Raw genomic sequence first — 27,047 nt, forward strand, 5'->3', positions numbered from 1 at the left:
ACATCTCATACCTAAAATGTTCTACATTTTATGCCTAGTAAGAATCCATAGGCCTCATTTAGAAGCTGTTTACTCTTATTTTGTGTGTCATTCTACAAATCATGGTCTAGTCTCCAAGTACATAACATTAAATGTTATAATTTAGTAATGCTACAGGCAGGCACATTGAAAGCCCCAAGAAATGTCATGTGGGAACCTCATAGAGAAGAAAGGCAGTCTGTGCATATCACCCTGAATGTGCCTGATCTTGTCTGATCTCAGAGGCTAAGCAGGGTTGGGCCTGGTTAGTACTTAGATGAGAGAGGAAAGGCAGACAAAATATTAAATGCTGACTATACAATTTAAAAGGTATTATGATGTAGGGCTGTATGATACTGGGCATAATGATGCTCTAATGATCATCAGCCTTTACAAAAAGAATCATTATTTTCATTGTACAGTGTCAGAAGACAGGGAAGTAAGTAGTCATTGAGGATATATTCCTATCCAAAATGGTTAAATTTTGAAAAATTGTTTATACAATTAAAAAAGATAAGTGTATGATACAGTTATCTGGAAAGTTAATTTGTGTGGGAGCTCTTCTCCGAGGTTAGTGGAATTGTATATTTATTATCACATTTGTGACATGAATGGGAATTGCTTTATTAGTTATTAAAAACTCAGTCTCAACAAATTAGCTATTGTGTGAATTATGACTGGGAGGCAGCTGTTGACTTTGTTGTGAAATATTTCAGTTAGGAAAAAAAGCAATCTCTCTCTCTCTCTCTCTCTCTCTGTCTCTCTCTGTTTCTCTCTCTCTCTGTCTCTCTCTCTCTTTCTGCTATATCAGTGGATTGACCATTATTTCCACAGATTAAAAGACTGAATAGTCTGCCACTGGGGACAAGTGAATATGCTTCCTTGTGGAAGAGTCTTGGTTTGGTACCTTAATACTCCCTGCCTTTATTTCTTGAGTGTATTATGTCTTTTTCCTTGGAAATATTTCCAAACCTAAAGAAACGTTATGGAAATAGTATAAAGAACTTCCCTGCTGCCCGCCTCCGCACATTTGAAAGTAAATTAGAAAGATGATCCCTCAGTACTCCCAAATAAATCATGGATATTTTCTACAAATATGAACATCCTTCTAGATAACCGTAGTATGCCCATTAAAACCAGGACATTAACCTTAACATGTTACTGGCATCTCATTCATCTGCCTGTACAAGTTTCTTCAGCTGTCTCAGTGTGCTTATAAGTAAAGGATTCCATCTAAGACCACAGATTACATTTACTTGTCACGTATCTTTATTCTCTGTCAATCTGAAATAATTTCTCAGTCTTCCCTTAAGATTTTTGAAGATTTTTAGACCAGTTAATTTGTAATGTTTCTCAATTTTGGTTTGTCTGATGTTTCCTCACGAAGAGATTCAGGTTATGCATCTTTGGAAGGAGTAATGTGGAAGCAATATTGTATTGTTTTTGCATCCTGTCAGAGGGGACACATTTTGATTTGTCCTATTGCTAGTGATATAAACTTTGAAGCCTTAATTAGTGTCTACCATGTTTCTCCTCTGTGAAGTTAACCTTTTAGACTTTGCAATCAGTAAGTATTTGTGGGGAGATACATTTTCAGATGATGTAAGTATCTCATTTTTAAATAAAATCTCTGTGCATTAGTTTTAGCGCATATTGATGTTTCTTGGCTAAATTAATTTTTTAAAATGATAGCTGCCAAACGGAATGGTTAATTCAGTTATCTCTTCTACATTTATCAGTGTGACATTCCATTTTAAGGAAAAGCTTTCAGCTCTTTCTGTTTATTTGTATCAATATGGACATATGGATTCCTGTTTTATCCAGTGAATTATAATCTGGTAGTGTAAGTATTTATTTTGATACTCAGATCACTCCAGATTTGACCATGGGAACCTCTTCAATCTGGCTTCTGTGTTCTTAAGATATATTTCCATCACTCTTTGAGTATGTCCTTACTTTCTGGCAAAATTATATTACAGGCTCATATTCCCTTTGCCCCTGGATTAGAATTACTCATTTCTCTAAGGAGTTTTGTTTTGTTTTAGTACAGAATAATAATAATAAAAATAACCACTGATGATTGACTTAAACATTTCTGTTTTTTAGAGACAAGGTCTTGCTGTGTCTCCCAGGCTGGAGTGCAATGGCCTGATCACAGCTCCTCAAACTCTTTTGCTCAAGGAATTCTCTCACTTCAGCCTCTTGAGTAGCTGGGACTGTAGGCTCAGGCCACCACACCTGGCTAATTTAAAATTTTTTAGAGATGGGGTCTTGCTGTGTTGCCCAGGCTGGTCTCAAAGTCCTGGTCTCAAGTGATCTTCTGTTCTCAGCCTCCTGAGTAGCTGACAGGCCACCAAGCTTCAGTTAATAAACTTTTAAAGCAATTTAAATATTAAGAAGAGTTTTTAGACGGTGGGTGGTGGCTCACTCCTGTAATCCCAGCACTTTGGGAGGCCGAGATGGGTGGATCCTGAGGTCAGGAGTTTGAGACCAGCCTGGTCTCAAAAACCATGATGAAGCCCTGTCTCTACTAAAAATACAAAAATTAACTGGGCATGGTGGCGGGCATCTGTAATCCCAGCTACTCAGAGGGCTGAGGCAGGAGAATCGCTTGAACCTGGGAGGCAGAGGTTGCAGTGAGCCAAGATCACGCCACTGTACTCCAGCCTCAGCGACAGAGTAAGACTCTGTCTGGGGGGAAAAAAAAGTTTTTTTATTTGCCAATATAGTTACCATTTCTGGTGCTCTTCCTTTCATTTATTTTCATCTGGTATCATTTTCCTTATGTCTGAAGTATTTCCTTTTGCATTTCTCATGGTGCCTTTCTACTGGTAATTGAATTCTTTCAGTATGTCTGAAAACATCTCTATATCATCATAGTTTTTGGAAGATGCTTTCATTGAGTTTGGAAATCTAGGTTACGGGTTTTTTATTTCTTTTAATTCTTTAAAGATGTTTCTCCACTGTCTTCTAGCTTGTATTGTTTCCAGTGAGTCTTTTTTATGTAGTGTGTCTTTTTTCCTTGGGCTGCTTCATTACTGTTGCAAGGCAATTTGATTCTATGTACCTTGGCATAGTTTTCTTTGTGTTTTTCATGCCTGGTATTTGTTGGTATTCTTAGATCTATGGGTTTGTAATATTCATCACATTTGGATATTTTGCAACCGTTAATTATTCAAGTATTATTATTCTGTCTTCTCCTTCACTATTTTCCCCTTCTTGAACTCCATCTAAATGTATATTGGACCTTGAGAAGTTGTGCTACCGCACACTGATGACTTTTATTTTGTTATTGTTTTAGTCTTACTTCCTCTGTTTTTCATTTTAAATAGTTTTTGTCCAAATGGTCACTGACATTTATCATCAGGTTTACATTTTTCCTGTAAAAACTAATTTGTTCATCCTTTAAAAAATGTGTGTGTATAGGCTGGGCGCGGTGGCTCACGCCTGTAATCCCAGCACTTCAGGAGGCCAAGGTGGTCGAATCACGAGGTCAGGAGATCGAGACCATCCCGGCTAACACAGTGAAACCCTGTCTCTACTAAAAATACAAAAAATTAGCCGGGCGTGGTGTTGGGCGCCTGTAGTCCCAGCTACTTGGGAGGCTGAGGCAGGAGAATGGTGTGAACCCGGGAGGCAGAGCTTGCAGTGAGCCGAGATTGCCCCCCTGCACTCCAGCCTGGGTGACAGAGCGAGACTCTGTCTCCAAAAAAAAAAAAAAAAAAATTGTGTGTGTGTATATATATATATATATGCATATGTATACACACACACATATTTTTCTCATTTCAGACATCATGATTTCCTTTTTTGTTTTTTCAGTCAGCTTTCTCAGTTTAAACAGACATTGTGATTTTCATCTCTGAAAGTTCAATTTGGATTTTTCAAAAATTTTCAATGTCACTATATGCTCAGTCTATTGTCTGGCGTTTAAACTTATAAATTATAGTTTTAATAATTGTTTTAATGGCCCTGTCTACTGATTCTATCATCTCTAGCAATTTTGGATCAGTTCTGATGATTTTGCTGCTCATTTTGGATTGTATTTTCCTGCTTCTCTGCATATATGGTCATTTTTAATTGGATGTCAGGCACTGTAAATTTTACCTTACTGTTTGTTGGATATTTTTGTGTTCCCATAAATATGCTGGAAACACGGTTTTGTTACTTGGAAAAAATTTATTCCTTTCAGTTCTTGCTTTTACACCTCCTCAGCCTGTACTAGAGCAGCATTGAGTCCAGGATTAATTTTACCTATCCCTGAAGCAAACCTCTTCTGAGTACTTTATTGCGTGGCCCATCAGTTATGGGCCATACTCTGACTGTCAGGAATAGGCCCTGTTCCTGGTCCTGTGAAATCTCTTCTTATTGTTTCTTCTGTCTAATCCTTTTAGGTTGTCCTTTTCCTGGCCTTGGATCATTTCCTTAGATGATTCACTGATCATTACTCAGCTGAATATTTCAGTGTGACCCCCTGCAGATCTCTGGAGTTCTCTGTGTGCAGCTCTCTCCTTTAGTACTGTGCCCTGACAACTCTCGCACTCATTGCTTCCCTGGACTCCCAAATATTTCTCCTCTACTCAGGTAGACCACCTTATTCTGCTGGGATCCCCATCCCTACTCCAAGGCCTGGAAACTCTCCAAGCATTAAGCCGGGGCAATTGTAGAGCCTCTCCTCATGGGTTTCTCTACTCTCAGATGTTACTACAAGTTGTCTGGTGGCCAGTCTTAAAATCTATCATCTCATATGTTTTCCTAGGTTTTTTTTTTTTAGTTATTTCAGGTGGGATTAAATGCAGTCTCTGTCATTCTATTTTGGCCAGGTGTGGAATAAATTTTGCTGGTTCTTAACATTTTGATGTCCTGAAGATTATTTTAGTATCTTCAGGGTAAATGAATTTTCTCTACACTGTAGTATAAGTTGTGTGGACCATACCTTGCTACCTCTGTATCATTTTCTTTGTCCTCTTTGTTCTTGTTGAAACTTGAACCAGTCTTATGGGAAGCTGACTATGGGCCAGGCAGAGTAGAATGGGAGTTAGATTCATATGATCTGATTCCTTCCCGTAGAGAACTCAGAACTTAGACTTACATAATATCCTCTAAATCATAGCTCTTAAATTGGTAGAACTGAGTTTTGAACCATATCTTTTGGCCTTCCCATTGAATGTCTTTTTCACTGTAGCAGTGTCTTTGTATAACCCCCATACATGTACATACATAGACTTACACGTATACATACACACACACATACACACCCTGTATAACTCAGGAAGCCTCATGAGCATATAGTCTAAAGTTTTCACCCTCTTCAGATTGCTTTTTGCTTATCAGTGATTAACAGGCTTGGGAGGCATTTGAGAATGTGTGAAGCTAGTAATGAACTGGAGGTCCAATGGAATGAAAAGGGAGGAAAAAGGAGAGTGTGGTGTTTTATTTTTTGGAACAGACTTCAATAATTGTAATTACTAGTATGCTGGTAGAAACTTGCCTTTGGAGACACTGTGGTAATTTTGATTTGTGTCCAGTTAAAACTGCAACAAAACTGCCAATACAGAAAGAATTCTGTGTTTGCTCATTTTCTTCAGATAGTAGGCCAAATGGAGAAATTCGTTAAGCCAATCCTGAAACACTATACCGGAAACTTAAATGAGCAAATTTAATCACATGTATTGGCAATAGGGGATTCCATGAAAATGTTTCCACTTCTGGCAGCAACTTTTAAACTTTCTAATTTCAGTAATAAGGGTATTTGCATAGCTCTAAACGTAGCGGGCAAATGGTACAAAGAAGACAAGAAGACAGTGTGGTGTAGAGTAAGAAGGCAACTGGAAATTAAGAAATTTGGCCTTTTAGTCCTAGCTTTCTGACTCGCATAGCTTTGAGACATTGGGCAAGTCAATGAATCTTAACTGTGGTTTCATTTTCATATTTAAAACGAGAGCACTGAGTTAAAAGACTTCTAAAATAACTCCTAGTACTAACATTATCATGGCCTTTGACTATAAAGGTGTCCTTAATTGACATAATAGTCAGTTTTCTAGTTATTTCTGGAACTAATAACATTTTTAAAAAATGCTTTACTATACCATCACATTTTCTGTTCTACTTAAAAGGTCATTATCCTGTTTCATTGCCTTATAATTCACAAAAATTTAGCCCAGATTAATTTTAATGATTCCTAAAATAAATTTGAGATTTGCCATTATAGAGGATATCCAGTGATGGTACCCAAGTTTTATGGAGAACTCCCCAAGTGCTTTGGACAGTGGCATTCTTGCTGGAATAAATATGTAGGTTGCAAGGGGATAGTACTAATTAGAATCACTGCTAATATTTGAGTACTTATCAAGTGATAAAACTAGATGCTTTTGAAGTATTTAATTATCAGAATAAACCTTTGAAGAATGTACGATTTTTATCCCCGTTTTGCAAATGAAGCACAAAAAAGTCAGGTAATTTTCACAAGTTACTGATGAATTTTTGATTAATGGTTAATAAGCAGCTGAGCTGGGATTTGAACCATCACAGGCACCACAGCCTACCTTCCTAGCCACTACATTATACTACCTATTATATTTATGAAATTCAAATGTATCAAATTGCCTGATTTATTTCCACAAGTAGACATCATTAATTGTACAAATTCTGCCTTCAAAAACAGTCCTATGACTTTATTATTAAATTTTCTCTCAGTCTGAACTGTTTGTTACCATTCTGCAAAAAAAAAAATGAGGCTATTGTGCCAAAGTGTTTTCAGTAATATCCTTAATAAGCACATTGTTGAGTTCAGCTGATATTTTGTAGCAAGATTTTCTCAGTGAAGGAAATAGTCATTCATTGACTTACACTTGAGAGCAAACTGCATAAAAATGCCCTTCTAACTTTGCTTTTATGAGCTACTCAAAGTCTGTGTAAACCCAAGGATGTGGATGAAACCAACTGTTTCTGTTCCGATTCTTGTTGTTGTCTGTACTTCTCCATATCTTTATTATTAATTTCCCTGGAAATTAGAACTTTTCTAAAACTGTAAGATATTTAAAAATCTTAAAATGTATTTTCCTTTCTATAAAGCCTTCTTTAAAGTTACTCATTATTACAGGTTGAGCATCCCTTAGCCAAAATGCTTGGGACTAGAAGTTTCTCGCTTTTTCTTTTTTTTTTTAAACTTTGGAATATTTGCATTATACTTACTGGTTGAACATCTGAAATCCCAATGCTCCAGTGAGCATTTCCTTTGAAGGAAATGTTGATCCACTTGTTTATGCTCAAAAAGTTTTGAATTTTGGAGCATTTTTGAATTTCGGATTTTCAGGCTGGGGATGTTCAACCTGTATCACCATATCTGACATCCCCTGCTCCAACCTGATATTGTTTCATTTGGTGCAAAGTTTCAGAATCAAATTAAGGAAATGTCATGTTTCCACAGTTGAGTTGTCTGAAAAACTTCCTCTTACAGTGAAAGTCATAGTCCAGGAGAACTTTAGATGCAGAACTTCAGGGCCAGGTGGAAAGCCATTATGAACTCTTGCACTGGCTCTCTTATGATCGTAAGCCTGAAAGTACAGAATCCTGGAAAAGGAGGCCTCTCTCTGCACCCATGTAATTTTTAAAAAGGAGAGAATGATACAAAAGGGGCTAAAGCTTGATCATAAAAGATCAGGGCAATGAAAACAAATGATAATGAATAACAAGTACTAAAAGTAAAAATGCAATGCATTTTAAAGAGATGGGGTGCCAGTTATAATTCCGTTTTGAATACTACATTGCAAAAGAACTATTTTTAAAAATAGTTAAGGGAAAAAATACCTGAATTGTTGAATAATTTCCCCCTATTTATTCCTGGTAAACTTCAATCCCATCTTACAGTCCCATTCTAAGTTCTTGTGGAGTGTGAATATCAGCAATTTTCAAGTTCCTTCAAAGAGGAACTTGAATAAATTCATTGGCACTCTGTGTATTTTTTGATAGTATGATTCTTTGAGTTTCTTGGGATGTTTCTTGGTTGTCATTTTTACCTTGCAGTGAACCTCACTATTGTCCTATCTAATGACTTTGAATAAAATATATTTTTTTCTCTCTTATCCCTGAAGTCCATGGTGGAAGCTTTTGCCTCTTGTTTAGACATGGTGATGGGGGCTTTTCTTTCGGATCTCCACAAACAGCAAATTCACAGTGGGAGAGTCTTTCTCTCTGAGATTTACAAATCCATGTTTTTTCTTCACAGCTCACCACTGCTTTCTGTTAAGATGTAAACAAGTCTAATTTCTTTTTCAAATGCCGTTCTGATGAAACCTGAGTAGTTAAAAAGTACTATTTAAATTACAATCTAAAAATCACACAATTGTTAAGTATGTATTAAACACTTGCTGAGTGTACAGCTGTTTATCAGACGCAATACAGGAGGGGATGCAAAGGAAGAAGACAAGAAGTGAATTGTCTAGTTGAATAAGATTTAGCATGTGGAAGAATTAGTATCAAGATAAATTTATTCAAGTGCTAAACTTCATGGTACATATACTTACTGAATAAAATAGCATGCAAGGTACTTAGTATCCTTAGTTTATGAGCCTTAAAACAGATTTAGAAAAAGGAAGAGTCAACTGGACACAGTGGCGGGCACCTATAGTCCCAGCTACTTGGGAGGCTGAGACAGGAGGCGCACTTGAGCCCAGGAGTTCGAGGTTACAGTGAGCTATGATCATACCACTGCACTCCAATCTGGGTGACAGAGCAAGATCCTGTCTCTAAAAAATAAAATAAAAAAGGTCCCACCTCCCAATACTGTGACAATTAATTTCAACATGAGTTTGGGAGGGGACAAATATTTATACTGTAGCACCCATAAAATCATCATGGCCTACACCCTCCCACCCCCACTTTGGTAGCATTTTTAGTTTCTTTGTAGTTATTGATCTATTCAGGGTTTCAACCTCTTATTGAGACAATTTGATAATTTATAGTTTGCTAGAAAATCATTCACTTTTCCTGTTTTTTTTTTTTTTTAATTTGTTGGCCTAAAGTTGTATGTAATATTCCTTTTAAATTGTAAAAATCTTGTCCATGTCTGTAGTTTGTTTTGTTTATTGTTTCTAATTCTGAAGTGCTTTTCTGTGTACTTCCTCAAGTGTGTTTATTGTATAATGAATACATTTTAAATTAAACTTGCTAAAATGCACATGGATAGTATTATGAAAAAATCTGGGAATGATTTAGCTTGCTCTTATGCCAAATGTGGTTCTTCTTGCCTGAAATGAGTTAGTTGAGATGTAAATTGGAAATGCAAAGAGTTGATTATTGTCCTATAACTGTTGCTTCATCAGTGTTGTTAGTTTTTGAGGGTATGCATATCCTTGTTAGACTTGATGCACTAATTATCACATGCTTTCACACCACCTACAATCTCCTCAATAGGACTTTCCCACCCACGATGCTATTTACTTTTCCATGAAAGAAGGTTAATTTTATAAGTATTTATAAGTAATAGTATTGTCTTATTTGATGCCATTAGCATGAGATTGTGTTCTTCCCAACTATGTGCAGGGTCTAGATGGAGGAATGTAGAAGCAGGCTTTGAGTAGACTCCTGGTCTTTTGGGAAACTATCATGTTTAATAAATCCATCAACAAGTGTTTGAGTGATTCCCATGTGCTTTAGACTGCTGTAGGTGCTGTAGAGATGCAGATGATTTATTAGGCATTTAAAATCTACAGCACTGTAGCTCTGATCAACCTTTCCAGCCTGCCTCTCGTGATACTGCTCTTATGTCCTCTTTGTTTTATAGCACACAACCTACTTTTCTGTTCTGAACATGTAATGCACTCTACTTCCTTAATGACTATGAAAAGCTATTCCCAATAACCTAAACAGCAATTCCCTTGCATACAGCTATGAGTCTTAGCTACCCTTCCTTCATATTGGAGCTTAAATCCTGCCTTTAGTGAGCCTTTCCCAAGAACAAGTTATCTCAGACTAATGTATCCATTTTGCAAGGGTACTTAGATTTGAAGATACAGATAACTTCAATGATATGTTGGATAAGGCATGTCAGGATAGCTTTGGGAGCAAGATGAAGAAGTGTAAGCTAAATGACAGAAAAGATAGGTCAATTGGTAACTACTTGATGACTTGCTATCTAAAGGGAAATTTTTAAATGCATGGCATAGGGCTCTGTTTTTGACCTGGTCTTTTTCAACATGTCCATTCATTTGGTTACTTACCTGCTTATTCAAATGTTTATTCAGTACTGCATGCTGGAAACTATGCAATATGTTGGGTATACAGTGGTGATCAAGGGAGACATGGTTTTTCCTCTTGAGAATACCACAGTCTAAGCCTTTGAACAAAAATATAGAAAATTGACTAAGCTAATGCAGTGGTAACGTGGTACTTATAGAGATGGTGATTATTGCATAACAGAATTAGTAAATAAGATCTCTTGGGACTGGAAAGATAGAATTATATTCAGCTCATCTTAAATTTTAAGATGGAGTTTAATTGTGAAAAGAATATATAGTCTTATACTTGAGTCCTAAAACCAACTGTATGAGAAGAGGGAGGCTTGACATATGGGCAACAGTCTGAGTAAAAAAAAGATACAGAACCTTTAGTCAGTAGTCAAGTCAATATTAATAATCAGTGAGATATGACTCCCAGAAAATATTGGGTTATTAAATTGATGGACATGTAGTATCTACAGTGAGAAATGATCAATCTTTTCTGGTTTATAAACGTTAAAAAATGTTCTCAAGGCAGCTTCCCAGGAGTTTTTCTATTCTTGATATACATCTAAGAAAACATAAATTGTCACTGAATAAATATTGCACAGAATCTGAGAAAAATAGAATCAGAGAAATCTTAAAATAATCATTTTAATTCATTGGGTGTCTGTTGTGCTCTGGGGGGTTAAGAGAAGGGTGAGATGTGCCCCTTCGTATTTCTGAGGAAGGAAAGGGAGTAATCTTAATACAGTCTGTTACTGAATTCTTGTATATGCAAAGTACTACAGGGAAGCTCAGGAGCACAACACTACCAAAGTATAGGCCTAGGTTTTCAAGGAGTGTAGAATCCACTGCTGGAGAAAGCCAGAAAACAAATGATTATAGCATGAAGTCTAGATGGAGCATGCTCCCAGTGCTGTTGAGGGAGACCACCACCCTTACCAAATATTAACTATTCCTGGACTCCTACTTGAGTTCTTCCTCTTCCAAAATGAATTTTTGGGTCTGTTTTGTACCTGGAGGTGCCTGGTCTTTTTACATTGCAGCCCACATACATGACAGCTCTTGTTCAGGCCTCCAAAGAAGTTTAAAGCTTATTTATTTGCCTTGAGAGTAAAGCTCCTTACCTTAATATACCAGGTTTTCATAATCTGACCTCTGCCTGCCTTTTTTTTTTTTTTTTTTTTGAGAGGGAGTCTCGCTCTGTCACCCAGGCTGGAGTGCAGTGGCCGGATCTCAGCTCACTGCAAGCTCCACCTCCCGGGTTTACGTCATCCTCCTGCCTCAGCCTCCCAAGTAGCTGGGACTACAGGCGCCCGCCACCTTGCCCGGCTAGTTTTTTGTATTTTTTTTTTTTTTTTTTTTAGTAGAGACGGGGTTTCACCATGTTAGCCAGGATGGTCTCGATCTCCTGACCTCGTGATCCTCCCGTCTCGGCCTCCCAAAGTGCAGGGATTACAGGCTTGAGCCACCGCGCCCGGCCTCTGCCTGCCTTTTTACCTCATCTCTTGCCATCCTCTCCCATAGGACCTTGTGCTCCAGCCTTTGTAAGCTGCGTACAGTTCCTGAAAATGTTAGGCTACCTTTGTTTTGTACTTGTTTTTGCTTTTGTCTGGAATATCTTTCTCCCTTTTTATCTAGCTGATTCCTACTTTTCCTTCTAATGTTGGCTCAGTGTTTATCCCCTCCAAGAAGACTTTTGCTTCCACTCGACCCCACCCCAGAATAGATGCTCCTTTTTTACGTTCAGCCCTTACCTGATACGTGCCTGTATGGTAGCCTGTATAATGCTATTATGATTGTTTGCAAACAAATTTCTCTACAAAGTTTGAGCATTGTGAAGATAATGCTGTGATCTCTGTATTTTTATTACCTAACAGAGGGCATGGTGAACATTTAGGCCTTTAATAAGTGTGTATTGCATGAATATGTAAATAAGTGGTATATTTCTAGAGAGCATAGACTGTCTGCAATGTTTTTTCTCTTAACACAAGACTCAGTATTAGCAACATAGAAAGTGCTCAATGTGAAGACAGGATGAATGAATAAATTTAAAGATACGTTAACCATGATTAGATAAGGAATTAGGCTAAAGATTTATAATGTGCAGGTGTTATTTTGACTAATGTGATAATGTGCTCAGTAAATGGAATCATGAAGAGATGGCTTTGAAAGAAAGATAATTAATATTTGGATTGAAAGAATGTATTAGTTTTTGATTGCTGGATAATAAATTACCACAAATTTAGTGGCTTAAAATAATACCTGTTTTATTGTCTCATAGTTTCTTCTTTAGGCCAGAAATTTGGAAACAGCTGACTTGGTTCTCTGCTTATGGTCTCATGTGGCTGAAATCAGTGTCAGCTGCGCTGTGTTCCTCTCTGGAGCTCAGGGTCCTTACTTAAGCTCCCATAGTTTTTGGCAGAGTTCACTTCCTTGTGGTTTATAGGACTCAGCCTCTTGTTCTCTTGCTGATAGTGGTCTGAGGGCCCCTGTCAGCCCCATAGAGGCCACCTGCAGTTTCTTGCCACGTGGCCCACTTTATAGGCCCTCTCGTGCTTCAAATCTCTTCTTTCAGGAAGGGCCAGTCCCTTTTTTAGGGCTTACCTGGTTAGAGCAGACCTACCCTCTGTATTAGTCAGCTTGGACTGCCACAACAAAATACCAGTCTGGGTGGTTTTAACAACAGACATTTATTTTCTCAGAGATCTGAAGGCTGGAAGTCTGAGATCAAGGTGCCAGCATGGTTCAGTTTCTGGTGAGGGCTCTCTCCCTAGCTTACAGATGACCACCTGCCTGTTGTGACTTCACATAACCTTTCCTTCTTGCATGCATGTGGAGAGGGAGAGATCTTTTTCTCTTCCTGTTCTTTTAAGGCCGCTCCATGACCTCATTAACCTTAATTACCTTCTGAAAGTCCTGTTTCCAAATATAGTCACATTAGGAGTTAGGACATTTCAACATGAATTTGGGACGGGGGATGGAGGGATACAGTTCAACCTATAACACCCAGCTCATCTCCCTTTTGGTTAACCCAAAGTGAACTGATACGTGACCTTAATTATAGCCCCCACCTTGTAAAGGAACATTTCTGGGAGTAATATCCTATGGTGTTCACAAGTCCTGCTAATAACCAAGAAGAGGGGATTATGCAGAGAATGGGAATCTTGGGGTGACATTTTAGAATTCTGCCTACCCTAAAGATAGTGGGATAAAATGTAGCAGCAGATTTAGTTGAGATACAAGTTATATTGTGAATGGAATAATAGAATAATGGAAGAGAAAAGCACACAGCAACTGATATATAAGGGTAGGAATACTGAGCTTGGACACACATATTTGGAAGGTTTAACCTAAATAATGTGTCTGTGAAAAAACACTTTGGAAACTAAAATTATTTAACATGTAAGATGTTACTGATGCCAAGGTTTGTGGGGAGATGGTGACAAGATTAGCTTGGGAATGATGGGTTTGTGGGTGGGAAATCAGGAAGCAGTGAAGATCACAGGCTTTGGAGTTAAACAAACCTGGGTTTAAATACTGATTCTGCCACTTAGCAGCTTCAGTTTTCTCACAGGTAGAACGGGAATATTTACGTCTATGGATTTTTGTGAGAATTAAATGAAATATCCATTTCAAGTTTTTAGCTTAGTGCCTGGCACGTAGCCAGCACTAAATAAATGTGTATTCATTCACCAACGAATTATTAAATAAATATATTCTATGTGCCAGGCACTGTATTAGGCCTCAGGTTTCTGGTAAATATTAATGCTATTATGTCTGAGCTCGATTTCATTGGACTTTGAATTGCCAGGCTAAAACAACAGAGTTCAATGTTTATTTAAATAGTCCTGGGCTGTTTTCAAGCAAAGAATAACATCTAATCATACGTTTTTTAGAATTTGTGATTATTTGGTGCGAGTACATGGTGGTTTTTTTCTTTTGTATAAAGAGCCCAAATTTGCCTGTAGTCATTCTAATTATTGATACACTAAGACTTAAAAGATCTCCATACCTCTTACGTCATTGTTTTGATTTTTTGAAGGACACTATTGAAATCTGTGTTTTAGGAGAGCATTCTGATGGCAGTGTTGCAGATGGGTTGAAGAGGGCAGAGATTAGTAAGGAAGGCCTTTTATTAATGCTGAACCAGGGTGCTTACAGTGGGAATGATGAGAAGGAAATTACGTGGATAAGAGCATTGGGAAAGAAGAATCAATAGGTTCAGGTGAGCGAACACAGGAAATATGAGTGAGGGAAAAGGCAGTACTAGTATACTGTGATGTCAGTTCCGGAGCACTGCAGTGATTCATGACTATCATGGAGCAGATTTATTTGATAAAATTTATTTGAATAGGTGGATTTATTTGAATAGAATTATTTAAAAAATGGACAATGCATTTAGTGTGGAAAAATGTAGATCACGCCTTTCAGACACCAGAAAAATCCTTTTATCATCGATGGAAGATGTTATCAACATGACTAGAAGTACATGTATGTTAATTACCCATAGATACATAATGAAAGGAATTGTGTAGGCAACCACACACTAGCTATTAGAGGGCCTAGAGTATCTAAAAGGTTAGTGTCCATCAGAGAAGAAGAAAGATAAAGTGGTGAGGTACTAGATGCATTAGCATGAATCTTTGAAATTGTAAGTTTGTGGACTGTGATATTTCTAGCTGTCTCTAAGGAAATACAATTTTAGATGTGTATAAGGCAGGCATTCTGGATGCTGTTGGGGAAGATAAACTACAATTAGTAACTGAGCAAATGAAGAACAGGAGTTCTTTGGTACTAAGTACAGAATAAAATTGAGAAGAATAAGAGTCGAAGCTAAGAAACCAATTAGGGCTATTGGCTAGGTGGCGGTGGATCTGGGGTGAGGTGAACGGATTTGAAATGGCTTTAATTAAGTCCTTGCTGCTAAATATGTAGAAACTGTCTAGGCCTTAGGTTACTTGATTTTTGTGACACTGGTCATTCCTCCCTCGAGATGTGCTGTTCCTTTAACTGTTGTCATACCAGCTCTCTGAGCTGTCCTCCTGCTTCTCCCTGGATATTCTAGTTTAGAATTTTTTGCAGAACTTTTTTCTCCCCAATTTCTTAAATATTGATGTTCCTCTGGTTTCTGTTCTAGGTCCTGTTTACTCTCATTCGCACAGTCTTCAGGGTGATCTCATTCACTTTCATAGCGTACATAACCATCTGTGTGCTAATGATTGCCACATTTTTATCTCTGGCCAAGATCTGTCTCCTGAGCAACAGATCTTTATATTCAACTCATATTCAGCACATCCTCTTGGATGTTACGCAGGCACCTCCAACTGAAAATAGAACTTTCTTCTCGAACTGCTCCTCCCGGGTTCTACATTGCAGTAAATAGCATTGCCATTTTTCTGGTTTCCCAAGCCATACACCAGCAAACATTCTTTTCTTTTTCTTCGGCAGTATAATTTATATACAATAAAATACAGATATATATGTATACACACACACACACACAGTTTGATGAATTTTAATAAATATACACACCTGTATTGCCATCGGTAAATCAAGGTATAGAATATTTTCATTATCCAGAATGTTCCCTCATTTGTCAGCTTTCTGACACCCTCATTCCCATCCTGGGACACTTTTCTTATTGCCTCATCATTTATTAGCTTTCCCTGTTTTTGAACTTCTTATAAGTGGAGTCATACAGGGCACTCTTTTGGTTTCTGGCTCCTTTTGTTTAACCTACAGTTTTTGGAATTTATCCATATTGTTGTGTAGATTAGCAGTGTATTCCTTTTTATTGGTGAAGTGGTATTTCCTTCTATGAATATACTACAGTTTGCTTATTCATTATTCTGTTGATGGATATTTGGATTGTTTCTACTTTTTGGCTATTATAAATAAAGCCTATAGGAACAACTTACACAAGTTTTTTTGTGGTCATGTGCTTTCTCTTTATTTATTTATTTATTTGATATTTTAGAGACAGGGACTCATTCTGTCACCAGGCTTGGAGTGCAGTAGTGCAGTCATAGCTCATTGTAACCTCAAGCTCCTGAACTCCAGGGATTCTCCCTGCAGCTTCCCACGTAGCTGGGAGTGGGTACGCACCACCATGCTTGGCTAATTTGATTTTTTTAGTGACGGGGTCTTGCTGGGTTGCTAGGGCTGATCTCAAGACTCCTGACATCAGGTGATTTCTCCCACCTCAGCTTCCCACAGTGTTGGGATTACAGGTGTGAGCCACTGCACCCAGCCCACATTATACCTGAGAGTGAAACTGTTGGCTTATACAAGAGGTGCATATTTAACTTCTTAGGTATTGCCACACAGGTTTCCAAAGTAGTTATATATTTGTACAGTCCCTCCAGCAATGCTGGAAAGTTCCAGTTGCTCTACCTCTTGCCATCATTTGGTATTGTCAGTTTTGTAAGTTCTAGCCATTATAATAGGGCTTGTAGTAGTGTATCATTTTGATTTTGATTTTTAGTTTTACAATGAGTATATTTGCACCATTTCATGTGCTAATAGCTCATTCTTATATCTCATTTTTTGAAGTGTTTGTTCAAATATTTTGCCTATTCTGATTTATTGGGTTGTTTATCTTTTTATTTTTATGTAGGAATTCTTTACGCATTTTGGATAGAAGTCCTTTGTCAGGTGTACACACACACACACACACACACCCTGAGTGTTTTTTCTCAGTCATGACTTGATGTTTTTTCATTTTCTCAATAATGCCCTTAGGAAATTTTTGCCTAGTCCAAGTTCTTGAATATATTTTCCTATGTGTTATTCCAGAAGCATTGTAGTCTTAGCTTTTACATTTAGGTCCCTAATCCATCTCAAATTAATCTGTGTGTATGAGGTGAGGTGCAGGTTAAGGTTCATTTATTTCCTATATGCGTATTAAGTTATTTCACTGCCATTTGTTGACAAAGTTTTTCTTTTCCTTATCAAAAAATTGAGTATGTATCAATGATTCTTTCTATTATCTGAATTATATATATATATATATATATATTTTTTTTTTTTTTTTTTTTTTGAGACGGAGTTTCGCTCTTGTTGCCCAGGCTGGGGTGCAATGGTGCGATCTCGGCTGACCACAACCAGGTTCAAGCAATTCTTCTGCCTCAGCCTCCCGAGTAGCTGGGATTACAGACATGTGCCTCCACGCCCGGCTAATTTTGTATTTTTAGTAGACACAGGGTTTCTCAATGTTGGTCAGGCTGGTCTTGAACTCCCAACCTCAGGTGATCCACCCACCTTGGTCTCTCAAAGTTCTGGGATTATAGGCGTGAGCCACCGCACCCAGCCCTGAATTATATTTCATTGATCTATTTGTTTAGTTCTATGTAACTATTGCTGCCTTACTTACTGTAGCTTTATGATAGGTCATAAAATCTAGTAGTGTAAGCCCTCCAGCTTTTTCCTGCTCCGCCCCCTCAACATTTTCTTATTGTTCTAGGTCTTTTGTATTTGGATATCAAGTTTAGAAGCAGTTTGCCAGTTTCTATTAAACAAAAAAAACCTTTTGGGTTTTTGATTGGGATTGCTTTGGCTTTAGATCAATTTAGGGAGACTTGACTGCTTAATAATATCACGTCTTCCAATCCATGAAATGGTGTATGTCTCCATTTATTTAAGTATTCTTTAATAGCTCAGCAGTGTTTTATGGTTGTCAATGTACAGGTCTTTCACACCTTTCTTTAGATTTATTCCTAGTTATTTATTGATATTATATAGAAACACTGATTGATTTTTAATATATTAATTTAAACTCTTGCAATTTGCAGAATTTACTTATTAGTTCTAGTAGTTGGATTTTAGATTTCTTTGGATTTTTCTACATACACAGTCCTAGAACCTTTAAGTAGATTTGCTTCTTCCTTTCCTATACCTATGGCTTTTATTTACTTTTAAAATGCATTATTATAATGGTTTGGACCTTGAGTACATGTGGAATAGAGTGATGAAAGTGGATATCTTTGCCTTGTTTTTGATTGTGAGTATAGGATTAGCTATAGATTTTTTTCTATAAATCCTTTAGCAGATTGGGGAAGCTCCCCTTTCCTCCTAGTTTGTTGAGGGTTTTTTTTTTTTTTTTTTTTTTTGAGGCGGAGTCTCGCTCTGTCACCCGGACTGGAGTGCAGTGGCCAGATCTCAGCTCACTGCAAGCTCCGCCTCCCGGGTTTACGCCATTCTCCTGCCTCAGCCTCCCGAGTAGCTGGGACTACAGGCGCCCGCCACCCCGCCCGGCTAGTTTTTGTATTTTTAGTAGAGACAGGGTTTCACTGTGTTAGCCAGGATGGTCTCGATCTCCTGACCTCGTGATCCGCCCGTCTCGGCCTCCCAAAGTGCTGGGATGTTGAGGGTTTTTAAAAAAATTTTAACCAGTAACAGGTATTAAATTGTATCAAATGCTTCTTTTTTTGAATCATTTAAGATAATCATATGATCTTTTTTCTTCATTCTGTCATTGATTGATTTTCAAATATTATACCAACCTTGTATAGTATTTGAAAATCAGTTAGTAACAGAATGGTATGACCTACTCAGGTAAACCCACTTGATCCAATTGCTTTGTCCTTTTCGTATATTACTAGAGTTGATTTGCTAACATTTTGTTAATGATTTTTGCATTTATGTTCATGTGTAATAATTGGTCTATAATTTTTTTTTCCTATAGTGTTGTTCGTGTCATGTTTTGGTATCAGGGTTGTGTTGACCTCATGAAACAAAATGAAAGCATCCTCTCTTCTTCTTGGAAGGATTTTTGATACTACTGGCATTTTACCAGTGAAGCTATCTGAGCCTAGAGTTTCCTATGTGAGAAGATTTTTAATTACAAATTTAATTTATTTAACAGGTAGCGGTTCTTTAGATTTTCTGTTTCTTTTGTTTGTTTTGGAAATTTGTGGATTTTGAACAGTTTGACTATTGCTCATAATTTCTCCTTAATTCCTTTCAACTATCTGAAGGATCTGTAGTGATGTCTTTCATGTTTATGCTGGTAATTTGTTTTTGAGCATCATTCTTTATCTCTCTTCTCTCTCACTTTTCACATCTACACCATCTTTCCTGTCACTATTTTAATTTAGGATAGAGCCATTTGTTACATGGACTGTTGGAATAACCTCACACTAACCTTCCTGTTTGCAGTCTCTTTTCTCTGTGTGCCATTCACCTTATTACAAGAAGAAATACCTTTCTAAAGTGCAAATGTAGTTAAATCTTTCCCAGCTTAAAACTTTTTAATGGTTTTCTAATGCCTTCAGAATAAAAATCTAAGCACCTTCATATGAAATACAAAACCATTAATGATAAGGTACTGATTTGTTTCATAGATGCCTGTCTTTCCTGTATTTCTTCTCCCTTTTTATCTCTCTCTGCAAGCCATAGGGAACTATACTTCACTGCCTTTGTAGGTATTCTAATTTGTCATTCTTTGTCTTAAACTTGAATGCAGGATTTCTGATGTGATATGATCTATACTATCTTAGAACTTCTCCTTCAGTGAGATTGTTTTTAATATCTCATTGACATGGTCTCAGTTAACCTTTATTAATAATTTACTTGACATTTTTTATTCAATGTATCTTTACATTCACAGAAATACATAGCCTCAAAGCACTTTTTTAGTCCAGTTTCAATTTATTACCTCAAATCATATTAAAAAATAGGAATGCATCTGTTTCCTATCACCAGAATACCTATCAGATAGCTACTTGATCTCTCCTTCCCAACACCAGTGATGATGAGTTTTATTTCAGCTTGAGGGTGTTAGTGTTGATATTGACCACTCACCCATATTACTACAGGATATATATTTCTTTCTTTATAGATTCTTTTGATAGTTTGCAAAATCAAGAAACATTCCTCTGAAATTGGCCAACCAGTTTGGAGGTAAAGCAGTTGTTTCTTTTTTAGTTAGTCCTTCACCTCTTTATCCCCAGGGGAATCAGGATGTCCCATGTTATTTTTCAAAGTCTAAATACTTCAAACTTTTATTCTCCTGTTGGGTTTGAAAGGGGGATGTTATTAGCTCTGTCTTGATGTAGCAGGGGCTCTGAAAGTCTATTTGGATAACACTGAAGATTGGAGGAAATGTGACTCTGTCTGTGTGTTTTAAGCCCCTAAGGTAAGATCAGAAAGCATCTGGGGCAGTGAGAGCCAAATAGTTGAAGTCATACATTAATTATGGTCATGAATCATTTTTATTTTTAAAGTCTTTACCATTTGACAAGGTTGTTTGCATAGTACCAGTGAAGTTTTAGACAGCACTTTCCTACTTTTAAAGTTACAGGCTATTTTGTTGATTTCTTCTCTGGGTTGATGATGCCTATCATTTTTAGAATTCTGATAACATTTTTTAGTAAAGATTGCTGTTTCCTTACTTGAATGAGTAGTCTCTATGTGATTTTTATTTTGATACACTATTTTGAAGTTACAAATATAGGAAACTACCACATTGATCTTCCAATTAATCTCCCACTGATGACAAAAATATCAAAGTTTGGAACTGTGCTTTTATGTTCAGACATTAGACATTAAGCCAGCAAATATATTTTGAGTCCCTCCTTTGTGCCACATTCTGTACTTAGCATTTGGAATATACATGAGAAAATGAAATTTATTTTACCCCCAGAAAGATTTAGTGAAATAGGCAAAGAAATAAACAGTTGCTGTAAACTAGGGTTGTATAGTATTTATTGTGGTGCCATACACAAGTAGCAGATTTCCAGAGGAAGGAGTGCCTAGACCTGTCTGTAATAGTCAGGGAAGGCCTTTGAAGAAGAGGTTGCTTGAGCTTCCTCTTAATGGATTAGGAATTTAGTTATCTGTTAAGGGATGTGAAGAACTTGTAGGCACATAGAACAGCTCACAAAGGGGTACAGAAGGAAGAAGTGATAGGATGTGTTTGGAGAGTTGCCAGTAATTCAGTATTGCTGGAGATGAGGGTGCAAGGTGAAAAATAATCAGGAATGAGACAGGATGTGTCAGCAGGGACTACATCACAAAGGGCCTTACCTGGATGTAAAATTACTGTAGAGCTATCTTTTTAAGAGAGTATTACTGTCAATGTAGATTAAACACACAAACACACCCAGACCACGAGGCAACAGGATGGAGTATAGTCTCCTCTAATGGATTCCTTAGGAACCCTGAGGGATTTGTTGAATTCCTGGTCTCATGAACAAAATAGCTATATTGAGAGTTGGTCCTTTTTATATGACCTAAGAAATCATCAATAAATATCAGGCAATTTCTAAAAGTACAGAATATATCATGAATATTTCTAGGGTTTACGGTAATAATAATAATATAATAATAATAATATTGGCAGAGGTAGCAATACCATCAAATGCCTAAGAAAATGAACCTCTCATGTATATGATTACTTTCAGGTTAGGATTGATGACCACCTTTTAAAAACAGAGGTAAAATTCACACACGGTGAAATGCACAGATCTTAGTGTAAAATCTGTGAGTTTTGGTGTACTCCTTACCCTAATCAAGACATCAGAGCCAGGTGCAGTGACTCACTCTTGTAATCCCAGCACTCTGGGAGGCTGAGGTGGAAGGATGGCTTGAGGCCAGGAGTTTGAGACAAGCCTGGGCATAGTGAGACTCTGTCTCTACAAAAAATTAGCTGGATCCAGTTGCATGCTCCTGTAGTCCCAGCTACTCGGAAGGCTGAGGCAGGCAGATCCCTGAAGTCCAGTAATTTGAGGGGGCAGTGAACTATGGTCATGCCAGTGCACTCCAACCTAGGTGACAAAGTGAGACCCCATCTAGAAAAATAAAGACTTAGAACATTTCCATCACCTCAGATAGTTGCTTTGTTCCCTCTTCTCTCTATGTCAGTCCCAACCACTCTTGATTTGTCACCATAGGTTGGTTTTACCTGTTCTTGAACTTTATGAAAAGGGAATTATACAATATGGACTTTTCTGTTTCTGGCTTTTTTCACTCAACATATTGTTTTTGAGATCCATCCATATTGTTATATGTACCAGTGGTGTGTTCCTTTTTATTGCTAAGTAGATTTTCATTATGTGAATATAGCTTAACTGTCAGTTCTCCTCTTTGATAGACCTTTGGGTTGTTTTCTATGAACATTCTTATACAAAGCTTCTTGTAGACATGTTTTTTATTTTTCTTGGGTAAATACCTAGGAGTAGAATTGCTGGACCTTAGGTTAAATGTATGTTTAACTTAATAACTAATACTTTCTAAAAAAGCCACTGTTACTTTATTAGGCTGGTGCAAAAGTAATTGCAGTTCTTGCCCTTTTTTTTTTTTGAAATGGAATCTTGCTCTGTCGCCAGGGTGGAGTATAATGGCACGATCTCAGCTCACTGCAACCGCTGCCTCCCAGGTTCAAGCAATTCCCTTGCCTCAGCCTCCCAAGTAGCTGGGACCACTGGCGCGTGCCACCATGCCTGGCTAACTTTTTGTATTTTCGTAGAGATGGGGCTTCACCATGTTGGCTAGGATGGTCTTGATCTCCTGATCTCGCGGGTTCTTGCAATTTAAATTTAAATTTAAAATAATTGCAAGAACTGTAGTTACTTTTGCACCAGCCTGATACATTTTTGCCAGCAATGCATGCAAGTTTTAGCTGTTCCACATCCTTGCCAGCATTTAGTGTTGTCATTTTAATTTTATCTATTCTAACAGGTGTGAAATGGCACCTCATTATGATTTTAATGTGCATTTCCCTGATGACTAAGACTTTGAGTGACTTTTCCTATGCTTATTGGCCATTCTTGTATCTTTTTTGTGATGTGTTTATTTCACTCTTTTGTCCATTTTTAATTGACTGTCTTGATTACTGATTTATAAGAATTCTTTATAGTCAGATAGGTGCTTTGCAAATATTTCCTCCCAGTCTATGAACTGTTTTGTTTTCCTAATGGCAGCTTTGTTAAGATTAACAGGTATTTCTCATTTTTTTAAAGTCTAGTTTATTCCTTTTTAATTTTATGATTAATTCTTTTTATGTCTTCTCTACTGAATATTTGTCTACCCCAAGGTTGCAAGAGATAGTCCTATATTTTTGGCCATAAGTGTTATGATTTCAGCTTTTATATTTACTGTGATCCTCTTTAAATTAATTTTTGTGTGTATGAAATAGGGGATGAGATTGATTTTTTTCTATGCTTATTCAGTGTTCCATAGCACCTTTGTTTAAAAAACTTTGTTTTCTGCACTGATTTGCCTTGATTCCTTTGTCAAAAATTAATTTGCTATATATGTGTAGGACTATTATGGTGCACTTTATTCTCTTCCATTGATCTATTTATTTTTTAATCTCCATGACCACGCCATATTGTCTTAATTATGTAACTTAATAGAAACTCTTGAAATCTGGCCTATTTCAAGATTGGTTTGTCACTTCTAGATTATTTGCTTTTCTATATAAATTACAGTATCAGCTTATTAATTTCTGTCAAAAACAAAATCCTTTGGGACTGTGATTGGGAGTCTCAAGCTATTTACCCATTTGGGAAAAGCTGACATCTTTAATAATATGGAATCTTCCAGTCCATGTACATGTATTTTTTACTTACTAGTTCTTCTTTATTGTAGCAATGTTTTGTGACTTCAGGGTTGAGTCTTGCACATCTTTTGTTTATTTCATCCCTAAGTATTTTATGTTTTTTGATGCTGTCATTAAAGTATTATTTAAGAATTTCGTATCTCAATTGTTTGGGGCTAATACAGGAATACCTTGGAGATACTGAGGATTTGGTTCCAGGCTACCCCAATAAAGCAAATATCGCAATAAAGCAGTAAAGCAAATATTGCAATAAAGCGAGTCACATGAACGAACTTCTTGGTTTCCCAGTGCATATAAAAGTTATGTTTACACTATGCTGTAGTCTATTAAGTGTGAAATAGCATTATGTCTAAAAATAATGTACATACCTTAATTAAAACATCTTTTATTGCTAAAAAATGCTTATGATCATCTGAACCTTCAGCAAGCCGTATCTTTTTGCTGGTGGAGGATCTTGCCTCCATGTCAATGGCTGCTGATTGATCAGATTGGTAGTTACTGAAGGTTGGAGTGACTATGACAATTTCTTAAAATAAGACAACATGAAGTTTGACATATCAATTGACTCTTCTTTCATGCATGATTCTCTGTATCATGCAATGCTGTTTGATAACATTTTACCCAGAGTAGAACTTCTTTCAAAATTGGAGTCAGTCCTTCCCTCCAAACCCTGCCACTGTTTTGTCAGCTAAGTTTATGATGGTATACATTTTTTGTTGTCATTTCAACAGTGTTTATAGCTTCTTCACCAGGAGTAGATTCTATCTCAAAAAACCACTTTTCTTGCTCAACTATAAAAAGTAACTCCTCATCTAGTCAAGTTTGATCATGAGATCATAGCAATTCAGTCATACCTTCAGGTTCCACTTATAATTCTAATTCTCTTGCTATTAAAACCATGTCTGCAGTTACTTCCGCCACTGAAGTCTTGAACCCCTCAAAGTCATCCATGAGGGCTGGAGTCAGCTTCTTCCAAACTCCTGTTAATGTTGATATTTTTACCTACTCCCATGAATCAAGAATGTTCTGAATGGCATTCAGAATGGTGAATCCTTTCCAAAATGTTTTCCATTGATTTTGCCCAGATCCGCTAGAAGAATGAATTATCTATGGCAACTCTAGCCTTATGAAATGTATTTCTTAAATAATAAAACTTGAAAGTTGAAATGCCTCCTTCATCCATGGGCTACAGAATAGATAATGTGTTGCAGACATGAAAACATTAATCTCCTTGTACATGTCCATCAGCACTCTTGGGTGACCAGGTGCATTGCCAATGGACAGTAATATTTTGAAAGAAATCTTTTTTTCTAAGCATTAAGTCTCGAGAGTCCTAAAATATTCATAAAACCATGCTGTAAACAGATGCACTGTCATCCAGGCTTTGATGTACCATTTATAGAACACAGGCAGAGTAGATTTAGCATAATTCTTAAGGGTCCCGGGATCTTCAGAGTTGTAAATGAGCATTAGCTTCAACTTAAAATCAGCATCTACATTAACCCCTAATAAGAGAGTCAGCCTGTCCTTTGAAGCTTTGAAGCCAGACATTGACTTCTCCTCTCTAGCTATGAAAGTCCTAGATAGCATCTTCTTTCAACAGAAGACCGTTTCATCTATGTTGAAAACCTGTTGTTTAGTATAACTACCTTCATTGATGATCTTAGCTAGAGCTACCGAGTAACTTATTGCAGCTTCTCCATTAGCACTTCTGCTTCACCTTACACGTCGATGTTCTAGAGATGGCTTCTTTCCTTAAACCTCATAAACCAGTCTCTGCTGCCTTCCAACTTTTCTTCTGCAGCTTCCTTACCTCTCTCAGCCTTCAAAAATTTGAAGAGAGTTAGGTCCTTGCTCTGAATTAGGCTTTGCGTTAAAAGAATGTTGTAGCTGGTTTGATCTTCTATCCAGACCAGTAAAACTCTTTCTGCATCAGCAATAAGGCTGTTTTACTTTATCATTCACGTGTTCACTGGAGTAGCACTTTTAATTTCCTTCAAGAACTTTTCCTTTGCATTCACAACTTGGCTGACTGTTTCATGCAAGAGGCCTAGCTTTTGGCTTATCTTGGCTTTTCACATCCCTTCCTCACTAAGGTTTGTCATTTCTAGTTTTCGATTTAAAGTGAGAGATGTAGGACTGTTCTTTTCACTTGAACACTTAGAGGCCACTGTAAGGCTTGACCCAATTTCATTATTGTTATGTCTCAGGGAATATGGAGGCCCAAGGCGAGGAAGAGAGACTGGAAATGGCCAATCAGTGGAGCAGTCAGAACACACAACATTTATCAATAAAGTTCACTATCTTATATGGGTGCAGCTCATGGTGCTCCAAAATAATTATAATAGCAACACCAAAGATCACTGATCACAGATCACCATAACAGATATAATAATAATGATAAAGTTTGAGATATTATGAGAATTACCAAAATGTGACAGAGACATGAAGTGAGTACATGCTGTTGGAAAAATGGCTCCAGTAGACTTGATTGACTCAGGGTTGCCAAAAACCTTCAATTTGTGTATTTTTTTAAAGCAATATCTATGAAGCACAGTAAAGCAAAGTGCATTAAAGTGAGGTATGCCTACATACAGAAATATCATTGATTTTTTTTGTACATTGACCTTATATCCCATGACCTTGCTAAATTAACTTATTAATTTTAGTGTTTGTTTTGTAGATTTCTGATGATTTTCCACATGACAATTATGTCATCTACAAATAAAGACAGTTTGACCATTTGGTATGGAAATGTGTAAGAAATACATGAGCTATATTTAAAGATAAAGAAACCAGGTGCAGTGGCATAGTGCTGTAATCCTAGTACTTTGAGCGGCGGGCAGATTGCTTGAACACAAAGTTTGAGACCAGTCTGGGCAACATGGTGAAACCTCGTCTCTGCAAAAAATACAAAAATTAGCCAGGCGTGGTTGTGCATGCCCGTAGTCCCAGCTATCTAGGGACCTGAGGTAGGAGAATCACTGGAGCCCGGGAGGTCAAGGCTGCAGTCTGCAGTGAGCCGTGTTTGCACCACTGTACTCCAGCCTGGGCGACAGAGTGACACCCTGTCTCAGAATAAAATTAAATTAAAATAAAGAGACCAAGAAGCAAAAACACAAAACCATAACTTAAAAATAAAAATAGCTCTTAATATTTTCAGTGTTCCTTGAAAGAGACCTTACTGAAAATGTAGTTGCTAGTTTGAACCTGGCCAAGTATTTAATTCCTCCTATTTGTCTTTT

At 37.2% G+C, this 27,047-nt stretch overlaps 1 protein-coding gene across 3 annotated transcripts in view; it reads left to right on the forward strand.

Moving 5' to 3' along the window:
- Positions 1-27,047, forward strand: part of UVRAG (UV radiation resistance associated) — a 340,923-nt gene that overhangs the window by 120,261 nt on the left and 193,615 nt on the right. The window lies entirely within an intron of this gene.

This window comes from Trachypithecus francoisi, unplaced genomic scaffold (genome assembly GCF_009764315.1).
Source record: "Trachypithecus francoisi isolate TF-2019V2 unplaced genomic scaffold, Tfra_2.0 Lachesis_group8, whole genome shotgun sequence".
NCBI classification, from domain to species: Eukaryota; Metazoa; Chordata; class Mammalia; order Primates; family Cercopithecidae; genus Trachypithecus; species Trachypithecus francoisi.